The sequence below is a fragment of the Solanum tuberosum genome, unplaced genomic scaffold (genome assembly GCF_000226075.1).
Source record: "Solanum tuberosum cultivar DM 1-3 516 R44 unplaced genomic scaffold, SolTub_3.0 scf00391, whole genome shotgun sequence".
NCBI classification, from domain to species: Eukaryota; Viridiplantae; Streptophyta; class Magnoliopsida; order Solanales; family Solanaceae; genus Solanum; species Solanum tuberosum.
Genome location: NW_006239317.1, coordinates 128763 through 140416, shown reverse-complemented (window position 1 = coordinate 140416; position 11654 = coordinate 128763).

Sequence of the window (11654 nt, the reverse complement as noted above, 5' to 3'; positions counted from 1 at the left end):
CGCTACCCATTGAGCAATTTGGGTTATATTTTTGGATCTGGGTATCATGTATTTGGGTGGGGATTTAATTTTGGTAGAAAAATTTAATAAAGGGACGGATTTTGGTGTGTTAATTTGGGTGTTTTAATTATGATTCATTTTAGAGGAAATTGGGTGGGTATTGGGTAATGGGGCGGATAGTTGGGTTATGGGTTAAAAGAAGTGGTCAAACGGGTAGTTCACTAGGATTAAGACACGTGTAAAAAAATAGGGGTCCGTTAGTGAGAGGGGTATATGTGTACCTATAATTGGACGACAGGGGCTTATGTGGACGCAAAGTATAACGAAGGGCATATACATACCATTTATTAAAGTTCGGGGGTAAATCCGTCCCTTTTCCCTTTTTTAAATACAAAAATTGACCCACATGTTTATATTTTGTTAAAACAATCCCACATTTCATTTACTGTCACACCTGAGCCTACAATCTGGATGTGGCCGACACTCGAGAACCATTTCTGGTCCCCAAGCGAACCCTTGGCCTGGCTCATTACTCAGCAGAAGAACTACTCAAGAATATAGGAACCTCAAATGTAACTCAACTCATAAACATATCATTAATATGACAATTTAACTCAATATAATCTAAAATACTCAAAACATAACTGATCAACTCAAGTCTTTAAAACATCACAAAATGGATGGGAAAACAATCACCAACTACTACTGTCTATGAAGCCTCTAATACCTATGATAGAAGTCGGGACAAGACCCACGACATCCTAACAAAACTGAAATCTAACTTTGAAGCCCTCCGGAAAGTAAGGAGGCTCACCAAAGCTAGCTAGAATGTGACAGGATCAACGAAGCGTCGGTTGATGATCTTGAATACCTGTATCTGCATCATGAAATTATGCAGGCCAAATGGTGTCAGTACATTGAATGTACAAGCATGTAAGGGGAAAATTGAACATAGGGATACATAGTTGAACTGATAAAAAAGAGAACATACTCACCTCGACTCATCTCAACTCAACTCAACTCAATATGAATGCATCAATAAAAGATGTAATATATATAAAACTTTTAAAACAGTGGATAATAACTAAATTGTATATAAAAATACATCAATAAATTCTTTACTCTTATTTGGGAGATTCTCAAACCGACAACCATCACTATGAGCAACATGATGATACAACGTCTCGCCCACGCTGCCACAACGGTCCTATACCTTGCCGGAGTATAGGACATCCTCAACTAAGTTGATCCACTAAGTTATGCTTAAAATCAATAAGGAATCATCTAAAATGTATGATCCTTTACCCATGTTGGCATACATGCTTTATGAGGATTTTGAGTTGTCTAAAGTCATCCCCATATCGGTGCTCAATACTACTCCCAATAATATTTAACTCATGCTCAAATGTTTAAAAACATAACTTCTCCTCAATTTGAGATAATTGCTCAAAAGGTTCTCGTAAAAGAGATAATACTAAAAAACTCCTTATGAACTCGTTCGGAAATCAAGGTTTCCTCTCATTTTAAATGTAAAAGTATTACATACTTGGGAATACTTAGTTCCCTTATACTCATTTTGAAACATGAAACTCAACCCTCCTCATTCTCTTACTCATTCACTCAAGTCTTAAAACAAGTTTTAGAAGATTGTAAAAGACTTCTCAAAAGGACTTTCTCGAACTTTTCTCTAAACTTTACCTTGAGTTTGGAATGTGAATTCAAGAGTTATGATTAGGATATGCATGATCTCTCAAGGATTAATGAATATTTTAAGTGTGGATATCAAGTAGAGAAAATAGGTACGATTCAAGGGAACACACACGGAAGGAAGGCCGAAAGGGTAAGGGACCTGGTGACCTTGGCGCACTGAGTGGCGCGGGGAGCCAACCCCAAAACTATTGAACATTAGTTGGGGCGAACTGAGTGGTGTGCCGTGCTTGGTACCAAACTACTGGGTAGTAGTTCTGGCACAGTGGTGGTGCGCCGCCCCACCCCCATGCCCAGATTTTTGACGAATTTCCCTTCTCAATTCCAAGGCCTAACTTATCTAGAATCGAATGAATTCCTTCAATATTTTTTTGGAAACATAAAACCAACACAATTATAACGAAATCCACAGAAAACCCACCAAGAACAACAGTCATTCGCAAGACCCTCACCTCAAGAACTCAACAAGACTCCATTGCTAAAGAATGAAACCCAAAACCTCAAGAACTTCATCAAGAATCTCAATATATACAATCTCATGAACGAATTCATAATGTAAAATCATGATTGGCGTGAGGGTGAACAAACCTATCACTATGAAAGCTTCCATACCTCGAAAGAACTAAGTTCTTGGTGTTTTCTGCAAACTCTTGAAGAACTTCTTGAAACCTCTTTTTTTCTCTTCTTGAACTTTGCCCTAACTTTCTTGAACGTTTTAGAATGAAAGAAAATTGACTTGATCTGATTAGACCCCTTAACTTAGGTCGGTAAAACGTGTTAGGCTAGTTTGGTAAGGAAAAGACCAAAATAACCCTCCTTAAAATGGATGAATTTCCTTAACTAGACAGGTTGCACTCAAACAAGCATATCTATTTCATCGGAACTCAGAATTTAGCAAAATTAGCGGCGTTGGAAAGAGAACTCAACGACCTTCAATTTGATATCTCATGAGCCACCTCACTCATCCTGTGCTAAAAGTTATGGTTGTTTGAAGTTGACCAAAAACTTAAAAACTGACCAAAGTTCAAGGTGTTACAATATCTCCCCCTTTAGGACATTCGCCCTCGAATGAGATCACTCTAAGTAAATCATGGTGTGGGAAAACATCTAACACCAAATTCAAACACCCAACATGCAATTCACATAACTTAGCATATCAACTTAAAGAGAACCAAGAAAAGAGTTAGTACCTTAGTTTGAAATTTCTCCGGAATCAAAGAGATGTGGGTATCTTTTCTTCATATCCTCCTCAGCCTCCCAGATAGCTTCCTCAACAAATTGATTCCTGCATAAGACCTTGACTGATGCTACCTCCTTGGTTCTCAACTTGCGAACCTGACGATTCAGAATCTGAACGGGTATCTCTTCATAAGATATTATGTCCTTGATACCAATATTCTTAGTAGGTATAATAAGTGAAGGATCGCCCATACACTTATTCAACATAGAAATGTGGAATACCTGATGGACCGCTGTTAACCCTCACGGTAGCTCCAACTCATAAGCTACATTGCCAATTCTCTTGGATATCCTATAAGGACCAATATACGGGGACTGAGTTTCCCCTTTTTGCCAAATCTCATAACACCATTCATGAGTGAAACCTTCAAGTAAACCCAATCATCCACCTCAAACTCCAAGTCTCTTCTCATAACATCTGTTTAGGATTTCTGACGACTTTACATTGTGTTGAACCTTTCTTGAATGATCTTCACTTTATCCATAGCTTGATGAACTAAGTCTGGTCCTATCAACCTAGCTTCACCAACCTCAAACCATACAATATGAGATCTACATCTTTGCCCACAAAGAGCCTCATAAGGAGCCATCTGGATACTAAAGTGATAGCTATTATTGTAAGCAAACTCTATGAGAGGTAAGTGATCATCCCAATTACCTTTGAAATATATTACACAAGCCCTCAACATATCCTCTAAAGTCTGAATTGTGTGCTCTGCTTGACCATCAGTCTGAGGATGGAACGCAATACTCAAATTTACCTTCGAACCCAAACCTTTCTGGAAAGACTTCCATAATTGTGCGGTGAATTGTGCACCTCTATCTGAAATGATAGACACGGGAACTCCATGAAGTCGCACTATCTCTTGAATATATAATCTGGCATAATCTTTTGCCGAAAATATAGTCTTTACCGGCAAGAAATGGGTTGATTTAGTCATCCGATCTACAATTACCCAAATCGAATCATGCTGCCTGCGAGATCATGGCAAGACAGTAATGAAATCCATATTGATCATCTCCCATTTCCATTCCGAAAGATCTATATTCTGATCCATACCACTGGGCCTTTGGTGTTCTACCTTGACTTGTTGGCGATTCGGGCACTTAGCAACGAATCCTACAATACACCTCTTTATACTACTCCACCAATAGACTTCCCTCAATTCATGATACATCTTTGTGGAACCGGGATGGATTGAATATCTGGAACTATGAGCTTCCTCCATGATCCTCTCTTGGAGTTCATCCACCTTCGGTACACACAATCTACCTTGATACCTCAACACATTATCTCCCCATTGCTCAAAAGCCATCACTTTTTGCTTATAAACATTTGTCTTCAATTCAAGAAAAATAAGGTCTTGGTCTTGTTTCTCTTTCACTTCAGACACTAGTGATGATTCAACCCCATTCATCACCACCACTCCACCTTCATTGGAATCCAACAACCGGACTCCCAATCGTGCAAATCTGTGCACATCTTTGGCCAATTATTTCTTGCCTTCCTCAACATGGGTTGTACTCCCCATAGATAACCTGCTCAAGGCATTAGCAACAACATTAGCCTTACATGGGTGATAAAGGATACTCATGTTGTAATCCTTGAGTAACTCTAACCACCTCCTCCGCCTGAGATTAAGATCTTTCTGACTGAAGACATACTTAAGACTCTTGTATCAGTGAGCACATCTACATGAACACCATAAAGATAGTGACACCATATTTTCAAAGCAAATACTACAACAACTAACTCTAGATCATGAGTTGGGTAGTTCTTTTCATGAATTTTAAGCTGTCTGGAGGCATAGGCTATAACTTTACCATTCTGCATCAGTACACAACCAAGTCCAACTCTGGACGCATTACAATACACAACAAAGCCTTGTGTGCCCTCCGGTAGGGTCAAGACTGGGAAGTAGTTAACCGGGTTTTTAATTCCTGAAAGTTTTTCTCACAAGCTTCAGACCATTGAAACTTTACTGTTTTCTGAGTCAACTTTGTCAATGGGGACAAAATAAATGAAAACCCCTCAACAAACTTCTATAATAACCAGCCAATCCCAAGAAACTCCTTATATAAGTTGGAGATGTGGGTCTAGGCCAGTTCTGCACTGCTTCAATCTTTTGAGTGTCAACTCGAATCCCTCCACCAGATACAATGTAGCCTAAGAACGCCACAAACTCAAGCCAAAAATCACACTTGGAAAATTTGGCATACAACTCTCTATCTATGAGAGTTTGGAGAACTACTCTGAGATGATTAGCATGATCCTCCTCATTCCTCGAATAAATCAAAATGTCATCAATAAACACGATAACAAACATGTCAAGATATGGATTAAACACTTTGTTCATAAGGTTCATAAACATTGCAGGAGCATTAGTCAAGCTAAAAGACATAAAAAACTCATAGTGACCATAACGGGTCCTGAATGCTGTCTTCGGGATGTCACTTTCTCTTACTCTCAACTGATGATAGCCAGATCTAAGGTCTATCTTAGAAAAGAAAGTGGCACCCTGAAGTTAATCAAATAAATCATCAATTCTCGGAAGAGGATACTTATTCTTTATAGTGACCTTGCTCAGTTGGCAGTAATCGATACACATCCTAAGAGAACCATCTTTATTCCTCACAAATAAGACCGGAGTGCCCCAAGGTGAGACACTAGGTCGAATAAAATTTTTATCAAGAAGATCTTTAAACTGCTCTTTTGACTCTTTCAACTCAGCTGGAGCCATTCTATTTGGCGGAATAGAGATAGGTCGAGTATTTGGAAGAATATCTATGCCGAAGTTTATTTCTCGGGAGGGAGGGACTTTGGGAAGATCATCTGGAAGCTCACTCGCAACTAGAACTGACTGAATAGGTGGTGTCTCAAAACTAGTCATTAACTCGGACTAAGTGATAGAAGCACCCCTTAGAGACTAAATTTCTAGCCTTAAGGTACAAAATGAATCAACCCTTAGGCATTGTTGAACTACTCTTCCACTCTAAAATAGGCTCATTAGGAAACTGGAACTTGACTACTCGAGTTCTACAATCAACTGAGGCATAACAAGTATGAAGCCTGTTCATACCTAGAATAACATCAAAGTCCCAATGTCTAGCTCAACTAAGTTAGCCATGGTATCCTTGTGATTGACTGAGATGACACAATCATGAAAAACTCTCTCGGCTAGAATAGACTCACCAATAGGTGTGGAAACACTAAAGAGCTAAAGAAGTCATTCAGGAAGAATATTAAACCTCATAGCAATATACGGAGTCACAAAAGATAAACTCGCACCTGGATCAAGTAATGCATTTACATCAAAAGTAAAGACTTTGATCATGCCAGTGACAACATATGGTGAATTCTCCTGTTTTTGACAACTGGTGATAACATACACACGGTTTGCTCCTCCGTTTGTCCCTGAAGTAGCTCCTCTTGGAGCAGCTCTGTCTACTGGAGACGCTGAAGAAGATTTGGCTCTATTACCCCATTACCATTACCTTGCATGTTCTTAGGGAACTCTCTCATAAAGTGACCTGTCTGACCACACTTGAAACAACCATTGGAGCCATCACGACACGTTCCTGGGTGGTTTCTACCACACTTAGCACATGTAGGAGTCTAGTTGGGCCCTTGTGCCACACTACCCTGAGATTGAGCATGTCGAGATCTGAAGTTTTGCGAATTCTGATTCCTAAACTCACCTTTGTTCTTTGGTGCAGGTACACTAGTTGATGATGGTGCAGGTCCAGTTGGCCTTTGTTGAAAAGATGACCGGTTCACATTTTCGGTCTTCTACTGTCTGAAGTCATTACCTATTGTCTTAGCCTTCTTGCTGCGGAACTCTTCCCTATCTTTCAGCTTATCTTCCTCAACCTGTTGCACATGGATCATGAGCCTTGCTATTTCCATGTTCCCTATCAACATAGTTGCCTTACCCTCCTTACTTGACAAGCGAGACAACCCAGACACAAATAGACTCATCATGTCCTCATATCAGCAACCATCTCCAGAGCATAATGGGAAAGTTCAGTGAACTTGAGGTTGTACTCATGGAATCTTGTTTAAGAGTGAGAAATTCCCTTAACCTTTGCCTCTCTCAGCTCGCGAGGAAAGAAACGCCCCATGAAGGCACTCTCAAACACAGTCCAACCCAAAATTGGTGCATTTTCAACCCTGCTCTTCTTCCATTGGTCGTACCAAATCCTAGCAACACCCTTGAGCTGGTAAGCAGCTAACTCCACTCGCTCATCATAAGCAACATGCATAACCTCAAACATCTTCTGCAGCTCCTCCGCAAAGTTCTCTGGATCCTCAGTAACTTTTGACCCTGTGAATTCTGGAGGATTCATCCTCAAGAACTCACAGATCCTGGATGTATCAGACATCTTGTCGAACCACTCTTTTCTGACCAACTTGATTGGTCACAACTTGACTCAACATCCGGATAGCATCCCGAAACTCAACATTTGTGACTTCTCCTTGAGGGGGTTACACTTCTGGTGCATTGTGTACCTCTTGGTCTTGTGGATCGACATTTCTCCTAGCAGGACGACCTCGAACAGAACTTTTTGGAGGCATGATCTGAAAATATATGCGCAAGCACGAATTAGAAGGGAACCTCTATAGAGTTGCACTCTATCGCACAAAAAAGAGAAAGAAGAAAGTGAATGTTTCCTAAATGTTGTAGCCTCCTAATTATAGATGTGGCGTGCTTCACACTGATAACTAGGACTCTACAGACACAACTTCATAGACACCCTAGGACTCTCAAACTCTGTGCTCTGATACCAAGTTTGTCACTCCCCGATTCTACACCTTGGACGTGGCCGGCACTCGAGAACCATTGCTGGTCCCCAATCGAACCTTTGGCTTGGCTCATTACTTAGCGGAAGACTTACTCAAGAATATAGGAACCTCAAATGTAACTCAACTCATAAACATATCATTAATATGAAATTTAACTCAATATAATCTGAAATACTCATAACATAACTTATCAACTCAAGTCTTTAAAACATCACAAAAGGGATAGGAAACGACTCCTCAACTACTACTATCTATGAAACCTCTAATAACTATGATGGAATTCGGGACAAGACCCACGACATCCTAACAAAACTAAAATATAACTGTGAAGCCCTCTGGAAAGCAAGGAGGCTCACCAAAGCTAGCTGGAATGCGACGGGATCAACGGAGCGCCGGTTGATGATCCTGAGTACCTGTATCTACATCATGAAATGATGTAGGTCAAATGGCGGCAATACATTGAATGTACAAGCATGTAACGGGAAAATTAAACATAGGGATACATATATGAACTAATAAAAAAGAGAACATAGTCACCTCGACTCATCTCAACTCAACTCAATATGAATGCAACAATAAAAGATGCAATATATATATAAAGCTTTTAAAACAGTGGATAATAACTCAATGGTATATAAAAATACATCAATAAACTCTTCACTCTTATTTGACAGATTATCTAACCGACAACCATCACTATGAGCAACGTGATGATACAACATCTCGCCCACACTGCCAGAATCGTCATATACCTTGCTGGAGTATAAGACAACCTCAACTAAGTGGATCCACTAAGCTATGCTTAAAATAAATAAGGAATCATCTAAAAAGTATGATCCTTTACCCATGTTGGCGTACATGATTTATGAGGATTTTGAGTTGTTTGAACTCATCTCCATATCGGTGCTCAATACTACTCCCAATAATTTATAACTCATGCTCAAATATTTAAAAACATAATTTCTCCTCAATTTGAGATAATTGCTCAAAAGGTTTTCTTAAAAGATATAATACTCAAAAACTCCTCATGAACTCGTTTGGAAATCAAGGTTTCCTTTCATTTAAATGTAAAAGTGTTACATACTTGGATGAAGTATAGGTTGGTTGAAGTAGGGAAGGTCGATTAAGGAAGAGAATGTAGCTTCAAGAATGAGGCAAGGCTAACCCTAAGTCTAAATTGAAGTTACAGGGCTGGGAGGTATGAGTTGATCGGATACAGGGAAGCTCAGGCAATCCATTCCTATCAATCATTCATCAGGAACAAGAAAAGGTACTTTGCCAATGGGAATACTTAGTTCCCTTATAATCATTTTGAAACATGGAAATCAACTCTCCTCATTCTCTTACTCATTCACTCAAGTCTTACAAGTTTTAGAAGATTGTAAAAGACTTCTCAAAATGACTTAAAAGGACGTTCTCAAACTTTCCTATTAACTTTACCTTAAATTTGGAATGTGAACTCAAGAGTTGTGATTAGGATATGTATGATCTCTCAAAGATTAATGAATATTTTAAGTGTGGATATCAAGTAGAGAACATAGGTACGATTCGACAAGAAAGGAAGGTCGAAAGGGTAAAGGACCTGACGACCCTGGTGCACTAACTGGCGCGGGGTACCAACTCCAAAACTACTGAAAATTAGTTAGGGTGCACTAAATGGAACGCCATGCCTGGCCCCAAACTACTAGGCAGTAGTTCTGGCACAGTGGTGGCGCGCCGCCCCACCCCTATGCCAAGAATTTTGACGAACTTTTCTTCTCAATTCCAAGGCCTAACTCATCTAGAATCGAATGAATTCCTTCAAACTCCTTTGGAAACATAAACCCAACACAATTACAACAAAATCCACACAAATCAAACCAAGAACAACACTCATTCGTAAGACCCTTACCTCAAAAACTTAACAAGAATCCATTGCTAAAGAATGAAGCCCAAAACCTCAAGAATTTCATCAAGAATCTCAACATATACAATCTCATGGATGAATTCATAATAGAAACTCCTGATTGGTGTGAGGGTGAAAAAACTCATCACTATGAAAGCTTACATACCTCGAAAGAACTAAGTTCTTGGCGTTTTCCGCAAATTCTTGAAGAACTTCTTGAAACCCCTTTTTTTCTCCTCTTGAACTTTGCCCTAACTTTCTTGAACGTTTTAGAGTGAAATAAAATTGACTTGATTTTATTATACCCCTTAACTTAGGTGGGTAAAACGTGTTAGGCTAGGGTGATAAGGAAAAGACCAAAATACCCTTCCTTAAAATGGATGAATTTCTTTAACTAAACATGCTACACTTAAACAGGCATATCTCCTTCATCCTAACTTGAAATTTTGTAAACTCGGCGGCGTTGTAAACAGGACTCAATGACTTTCGATTTGATATCTCATGGGCCACTTCACTCATCATGTGCTGAAAGTTATGGTCGTTTGAAGTTGACCCAAAACTTAAAAACTGACCAAAGTTCAAGGTGTTACATTACTAACCATTTATTTCATATGTAAATAAAACTTATAATCACATCATTACTTTTTAAAATTTATTATTCTCACCAACATAAAATTTATTATTACTTTAAATTTGGTGAATATAAATGATAAAGTAGGAATTGGTTTGGTGAATAAATAAGAACGGAGGGAGTGATACTTTTTTGGTTTTTAGGATAAGAAAAACTTCTCTTTCGTCTACATATGAAAATGCTTAAAGCAATTTAATATGAAAAAAGACAAAAATGGTGATGTATGTTTGATAATCACTACTTCCAAAATATTTGATTTTAGCACAAAATTAATGCACTAATGTAATTACACACAAGTGAAACAAAGCATGAATCATTATGATATTGACACACAAGTGAAAATTGTCATAGCTTGTATAGTTTTACATAATTATTTGCGAGAATACCAAAGGAGTGATGAAATATTTATGATCTATGAGCATGGAAATATAGTTGCAAATGATATTGTCCAGCAAATAACTCAAAGTAACAATGTTGGTTCGTCTTCTCGGTCATATGATCGAGAAATGCATGTTCAACGTGAGGAGATTGTATGTACTACGTGGGAGGATTATATTGAAGACTAGTGTACTACAATTTATGTTCAATTTGTTTTATTGAATTAAAGTTTGAGCAATTAAAGTTTGATGAAATAGTTACTTAAATGGAGAACAAATAATAACTTTGTAATAATTTATTATGCGATTTTATAAATTTTTGTTTATTTGGTTAGATTGAATAAACAACTGGGGCTATTTTAATAGTTTTACAACTTATGAGATTCTTATGTTTATGAGAATATATACAACACAAAATTCTATATCGCATGTCCAAACAAAACTTCAATTTCATCTCATTATTTCATATTATGATATCATATCATGATTCCATATTGCGATTCCATATCGCATGGTCAAACAGGCCCTAAGGATGTAACAATGTAGTATTAGAGTAAGATTGTGATTAAGGAAATGCAAATGAGGGAGAAATCAACATTGCTAACACCCAAGCCAACGTCATCCAGGATGTCTGCAACACCTCGAAAATTGGGAAAGGAAAGGACTTCATGTTTTGGCTACTAGTTGTGTCCTACGAGACCAGTCAATGGTTCGTAGAAGTTTCTACAGGTCATAGATGACACTCGTAGGAATGAAGTTGAGATTTGGTAAATTCAAATTTCTGAAGTTTGACCTATGAGTGAATCGGACGGGCCGTCGTTTGGACTACGGGTTGTAGATTGGTTTCGTAGAAGGGTCCAAGACTTGGTAAAATTTTGGACTTGAATTTGAGTTCTATGGATGGGGTCTACAGACCGTAGGAAATTAGACGGACCGTAGAAAGGTCCTATGGAAAGTAAGGTGAATTTTGGGTTTCTGAAGTTGGTTCTACGGTTGACCAATACGGGCCGT